The 7,191-nt window shown below is 45.7% G+C and overlaps 1 non-coding gene across 1 annotated transcript; it reads left to right on the plus strand.

Annotated features, from left to right (window-relative positions):
• Positions 1-6,225: 6,225 nt before the first annotated feature.
• Positions 6,226-6,329, plus strand: LOC118147079 (small nucleolar RNA U13). The gene has a single exon (XR_004733248.2). It is a non-coding gene; the product is annotated as a small nucleolar RNA U13 (small nucleolar RNA).
• The last annotated feature ends 862 nt before the right edge of the window (positions 6,330-7,191 follow it).

A 7,191-nucleotide genomic window follows, 5' to 3' on the forward strand; every position in this document is an offset into this window, starting at 1 on the left:
CTCACATGGCAGAGACAGAGAAAGACATAGTCCCTTGAGGCCACTCACTCTGCAGTGCTTCCAGTCTTCTCTGACTCCAGTTGATCAGAGAGATAAAGACATGGCATTCAACAAGAATTAGACTATAACATTTTTAAATCCTTGGGTATTGATCTAAATATCCACTTCTACCTATAAACGACAGATCAGCTTCCTTATTCCTGCAGTTCCTACCGTACTGGTAGGTATTCATCATTCACTGCTACAGATTAAAGATAGAACTACCTGCATGCCAGGCACCATGGCTCACACCTGTAATTCCAGCACTCTGGGAGGCCAAGTAGGGGGTGGATCACTTGAAGACAGGAGTTCAAGACCAGGCTGGCCATCACAGTGAAACTCTATCTCTACGAAAACTACACAAATTAGCCGGGCATGGTGGCGGGTGCCTGTAATTCCAGCTACTCAGGAGGCTGAGGCAGGAGAATCACTTGAACCTAGGAGGTGGAGGCTTCAGTGAGCCAAGATCATGCCACTGCACTCCAGCCTGGGTGACAGAGCGAGACTCCATCTCAAAACAAACAAACAAACAAAACAACTGCCATTGGTGGCAGGAAATGAGGCTGAGTATGCTAAATGCTGTCTTCACCATTTTGTACCACGCCTCTTCCATAATTTTCTTCTGGGAAGCTCACCACCCAGAAGCAGTTGTAGTGATTGGCCACTATCATTTTTATGACGTTCATGATGCTAAATGCACCTCTCTGAACATTAAATGGCCAGTAAAGGTGCATCCCCACACTACTTCTGAAAGGGAAGGGGTGAGTGGGTGAGATCTCGTTCCTTTACTCAGGGGAGAAGCTCAAGTTCACAGTAGCAGAGCAGCCACTGTCCGGGAATGAGCTACTGCAGGCCAGAGAGCCCCTGATCGCCAGAGGTGTTCCCAGGGACAGTACAAGTCAGTCCTGTGCCAACAGATTTTTACATCTGTCCTCTGCTTTTCCTCTTTTATTTCATATCCCATCCCAGTACTTCCCGACCCTAGTCCAAGTCAGTTTCCAGTTATCAGTGGCAGAGTCCCGGAAGCTCCTTCTGGCCTAAACTTACATAAAATAAGAATAAAAAGATCCTGATTGTCAAGTCAGCATTTATTTATTGAGCTCCTGCTGCATACCGACCGCGCACTGTTAAGTCCTGAGCCGTGGAGATAATAAGATGCCAGCCCCACTTCCCCAAAGCTCCCAATCAGCTTGTTCACAGTCCTCACGCTCTCACTGCCTTCAGAGCACCGGCGTCTAAATTATTCATAGAGGATAACATAGTCTATTTTGGGGTAATTCCTATCACACTTCGTGGTGACTGTTTCCATTTTTAAAATAGCCTCAAGTATGACTATTAATCAGGATATCATTAAAAATAATATGTCAGGGTGACATTCATTTCCATTCCACAAATAATGTCACCAGCACTAAATTCCTGAACAATGGGACATTTACCAGGAGGGACAGGGTTGTGTCTTTTATGTTTCCTTTCCTTCTCTCTCTCTCTCTTTTTCTTTCTTTCTTTCTCTCCTTCCTTCCTTCTCTCTCTCTCTCTCTCTCTCTCTCTCTCTCTCTCTCTCTCTCTCTCTCTCTCTTTCTCTCTCTCTCTCTCTTACTTTCTTTCAAGACAGGGTCTCATTCTGTCACCCAGGCTGGAGTGTAGTGGTATCATCATAGGTCACTGCAGCCTGGAACTCCTTGGTTCGAGCGATGCTCCCACCTTGGCCTCTTGAGCAACTGGGACCACAGGCATGTACCACCACACCTGGCTAATTGTTTGATTTTTTTGTAGAAATAGGCTCTCACCATGTTGCCCTGGCTGGTTTTGGACTCTTGGGCTCAAGCGATCCTCCAGCCTCGGCCTCCCAAAGTGCTGGGATTACAGGCATGAGCCACCCTGCCCAGCCTGCTTTTCTAACACTGAGCAACCAGGATGCGTCTGACACTTCCTAGAAGCTCAGCAAACATTTACTGAGTTCATTTTAAATTCATCTGGGACCTGGTTGTAGATGCAGGAGGCTCTTATTTGTGATGTCAACTCCAAGGTCAGAAATGCTCCCAAAACTTCTTCAAGTGTCTTAAAACCCAATATATATATAGGCCACACGGGGTTTCTAAGACACATGAAGAAGTTTGGGGAGTATATATATGTGTGTGTGTATATATATATATATATATATATATATACACAAACACACACACACACGTGTATCTATCTGGGCCAGGCACAGTGGCTCAACATCCTGTAATCCCAACACTTTGGGAGGCCAAAGCAGGAGAATCACTTGAGCCCAGCAGTTCGAGGCTGCAGTGTGCTATGATTGCACCACTGCACTCCAGCACTCCAGCCTAGGTGACATAAGTGACAGAGCTGAGACACTGTCTCTAATATATATGTGGGGTGTGTGTGTGTGTGTGTGCATACATCCATCAGTTTTACCATATTAAAAAGTCCAAATGTATATGTATCTACACACACACACACACACACACACACGTACACATATACATTATATAAATCTTTATCGTCTCATTTGTTAGGCTTATACACTTCATAAGTTCATTATTCAATGTGTGAAAAGGTGCATAGTTTTCATTTGTTTAAAATCTGCCTCTATTAAAGGTCAAGAGCTGCCCCCTTTTGAGTCGGGTGAAAGTCAATGTGATCCATTTCTACTTTTCTCTAGCACTAACAGTCTAGGCTTATTTGATTTCTTAAATTAGATTTTTGAGATAATTGCTGATCTCAAATCTGCCCCACATGCCCTTCACCCAGTCTCTCACTAATGGTAGCATTTTGCATAACTATAGTACCCAATGTCACAACTGGGAAATAGACGTTGATGCAATCCACTGACCTTTTTCATATTTCACTAGTTTTACATCAGATTTTCACTTGTTTTCTGTGTATGTGTTTAGTTCTACGTCGTATTGCACAGGTGGGTAACACTACAACCACAGTCAAGCTGGGGAAGTTTCCTGCCCACCAGGGTCCCTAGTGCTTCACTCTTACAGTCAGAGCCCTCTCCCTTCCTCACCACCTCCCTAACCCTGGCAGCCACTAGTCCATCATATTCTCCATCTCTGTAATTTGGCTGTTCTGTTTTGTCTGGAGACAAGCTCTTTCTCTGTCACCCGGCTCTGGAATGCAGTGGCACAATCACGCTCACTGCAGCCTCCGCCTCAAGTGAGGTTGCAAGTGATCCTCTCACTCAGCCTCCCAAGTAGCTAGGACGACAAGTGTGCACGACTTTGCCCAGCTAATCTTCTTATTTTTTTGTAGATACAAGGTTTCTTTTTTCTTTTTTCTTTTTTTTTCTTGAGTCAGAGTCTCACTCTGTTGCCCAGGCTGGAGTGCAATGGCATGATCTCAGCTCACTGCACCCTCCACCTCCTGGGTTCAAGCAATTCTCATGTCTCGGCCTCCTGAGCAGCTGGGATTACAGGCATGCACCACCATGCCCAGCTAATTTTTGTATGTTTAGTAGACATGGGGTTTCACCGCGTTGGCCAGGCTGGTCTTGAACTCCTGACCTCAGGTAATGCACTCATCTAAGCCTCCCAAAATGTTGGGATTACAGGCGTGATCTACCGCGTCCACCCTAGAGATGGGGTTTCACCGTGTTGGCCAGGCTGGTCTCAAACTTCTGGATTCAAGCGATCCGCATGCCTTGACCTCCCAAAGTGCTGAAATTACAGACATGAGCCACTGCACCTGGCACTTTTGTTTATAGAATGTCATATAAGTGGAATCACACACCATGTAAGCTTTTGAAATTTGCTTTTTTCGCCCCACATAATTCCCCTGGGATCATCCCCGGTGCCTGCATGCATCTATAGCCACATTTTTTCCTTGCTGAATAGTACCCTGTACCATGGCTGTAGCACAGTTGGTGTAAACATTCACCTGCCGAAGGGCATTTTGGTTGCTTCCAGTCTGAGGGTAGGTCTATTTTATTTTGAGATGGAGTCATCTAGGCTGGAGTGCAATGGCACAATCTCAGCTCATGGCAAACTCCACCTCCCAGTTTCAAGCAGTTCTCCTGCCTCAGCCTCCCAAGTAGCTGGGATTACAGGTGCCCACCACCACATACAGCTAATTGGTTTGTGATTTAGTAAAAATGGGGTTTTACCATGTTGGCCAGTCTGGTTTTGACTCCTGACCTCAAGTGATCTGCTCGCCTCGGCCTCCCAAAACGCTGGGAATTCAGGCATGAGCCACTGCACCCGGCCATGTCTATTTAATTTTCTAAAATAAAATCATTAGGCAGATCATCCATCAGCTTTACCATATTTAAAAGTCCAAATGCTTTCAGTTTCCTTCCAAATCCCCATCCTTGCCTTTTCCTTTCACTTTTAAAGTGCCCTGCTCAAGTCCTAAGCCTATTTTTCTGAGGTTTATTGAGCAAAATTCCATAAAATTCAGACTCAAAAATGCAATACATTTGCCAGGGGTAGTGGCTCACACCTGTAATCTCAGCCATAATTCCAGCCCTTTGGGAGGCTGAGACGGGAGGATAGGGGTTCAAGACCAAACTGGACAACATAGTAAGAACCAGTCTATACAAGACTTTTAAAACTTAGCCAGGCATGGTGGCATGCACCTGTAGTCCCAGTTACTTAGGAGGCTGAAGTGGGAAGATTGCTTGAGCCAGGGAGGACGAGGCTGCAGTGAGTTATGATCACACCACTGTACTCCAGCCTGGATGACAGAACAAGACCCTGTTTCTTTCTTAAAAAGCAATACTTTTTTATTTTTCTTTTTGAGATGGAGTTTTGCTCTTGTTGCCCAGGCTGAATCTCCACCTCCCAGATTCAAGCGATTCTCCTGCCTCAGTCACCCAAGTACCTGGGATTACAGGCATATATCACCACGCCTGGCTAATTTCTGTATTTTTAGTAGAGATGGGGGTTTCTTCAGGCTAGTCTTGAACTCTTGACCTCAGGTGATCCTCCCACCTTGGCCTCCCAAAGTCCTGGGATTACAGGCACCCGGCCAAAATGCAACACTTTTTTATGATAGTATAATAATGTTTTCTCTTGTGTTTCTAGTACTTCTCATGATTGGGCCCAACTTACAGTCAACTTTTTTGGCTACCTGAAGTTGATGAGCTCAGAAAACAGTCTAATATTCCACACAGACATATGTGTAGCCCTGGGAGCTATAAGTATAGTCTGGACTATTTTTGTCAATGTTCCATCTTGGCCAGGCACCTATACTTCCCAGCTACTCAAGGGCTGAGGCAGGAGGACCACTTGAGCCCAAGAGTTCATTTAAGGCTACGGTGAGCTATGATCATGTCACTGCACTCCAGCCTGGGTGACACAGTGAGACCCTGTCTCTAAAAAAATTAAAATTCCATCTTTCATTTACCTGGACTGAAAGCCATCTACCACTTCTCTGTATCTCAGAGAGTCTGGCAAGAGCTTCATGTGTCTTATGACTTTGTATCTCCACTACCTGTTAAGTCCTTTGCTATCTGCAAATGTAGGGACTGCACCATGTGATCTCCTTCCCTACTCTCACATAAAGGACCAGGGGGCTTCAGGCCATCTTTTCTCAATTTCTTGGTCCTGTGTCCATTGCAAATGAGAGTCTTATCTATGACTGCTCTCTGTTCATCAGAAGGAAAGGATTCATTTGACTTTCCAAAACCCTGAACCAGCTCTCTAAATGCTAGGAAACCAGGATTGTTCCCACCATAGACTGAGGAGGAAAGAGACCAGTGAGCCATGCTAGTGGTCCCCACACCTGCCAGCACCTCTTACCCGGGCACATTAGAGCTGAGGAAGCCCCAGGACATGAGTATCTTTAGAAAAACCCAGGGACTCAAATAAATGCTGGTAAACATAGATACTGGAATACTAGGCAATCATCAGAAAGACTGGGGCAGCTGTTTATGCACTGAAAGGAAAGAGGTCTCGAGATCCAGTGTGATATGAATGAAGCTGGTATAGATCAGTAAGCTTCCATTTGCAGGGGGGGAAATAATACATATTAGCCTTTGCTTATAGATGCACAAAAGCCCCGGAATGAGGGTCTCGTCCCAAGGGTCTTGTCAATTATTCCAGAGATTTTATGCCACTGAGAGAGTTTAGGAGACTGGGAGACAGGGGTCAGAGAGCAACTTTTCCTACTTACCTCTTTAAACTTGTTGAATGTTAAACCAGGTACATGGATTCCCTGTGTCAAAAATCAGATTAGGTCCTTTCGTAGGTCATGAGTGAAATGATTGGGTTGTTGTGCTCCAGTGTGAGATGTGCTTCCCTCACACCTTGTTCCAATGTTGACGCATTACCCATCTGACATGAAGAAAAGGGGGAGGGAGCCGGGCATGGTGGCTCTCAGCTGTAACCTCAGGTCTTTGGGAGGCCAAGGTGGGTAGATCACCTGAGGTCAGGAATTTGAGACCAAACTGGCCAACATGATGCAACCTTGTCTCTACTAAAAATACAAAAATTAGCCCAGTGTGGTGACATGGGCCTGTAATCCCAGCTACTCGGGAGGCTGAGGAAGGAGAGTCACTTGTACCTAGGAGGCAGAGGTTACAGTGAGCTGAGATTGCACCACTGCGCACCAGCCTGGGGGACATAGCAAGACCCTGACTCAAAAAATGCTGATACTAACCCCCTTTCAGAGGTAAGCACTCTCTTGTCTTCTCTGGCCTCTTCTTAGGCTTCATGTAAACAGAATGCACTGTGTGCTCTTTTGTGTCTGGCTCCTGCCATGCAGCCCTGCGCCTGAGAGAGTGATTCATGCTGCTGCATTCCGCAGAGGTTCTTGCTGGGTTTTGCTGAGTAGTCTTCCGTTGTATGAAATCCACATTTATTTATTCATTCTTCTGTTGATAGACGTTTGGGTTATTTGCCATTTGGGGCTATTATGCTCGAAGCCATATGAACATTCTTATAGCTGCCTTTCAGACATAGGCACTCATTTCTCTCGGGTACTCGTGTGTCTTCTTAACGACATTCTTCAGTTGTGCAATGAACTCCTCCAGGTTTATCTTCCCTGAGGGATTACAGGCTCCATGTTGGTAAGGCAGGATCTGCCCCTGATCACTGGAGCATCCCCTAAATAAAAAGGCAGATTCTCCATTGCCCTTCACCTTTATCCTGTATTCTAGCCGGGGAGGAGAGGCTGGTGCCTGCAAAAATGGCAGCTGTCTTC

Source organism: Callithrix jacchus, chromosome 13, assembly GCF_049354715.1.
Source record: "Callithrix jacchus isolate 240 chromosome 13, calJac240_pri, whole genome shotgun sequence".
In the NCBI taxonomy this organism is placed as follows: Eukaryota; Metazoa; Chordata; class Mammalia; order Primates; family Cebidae; genus Callithrix; species Callithrix jacchus.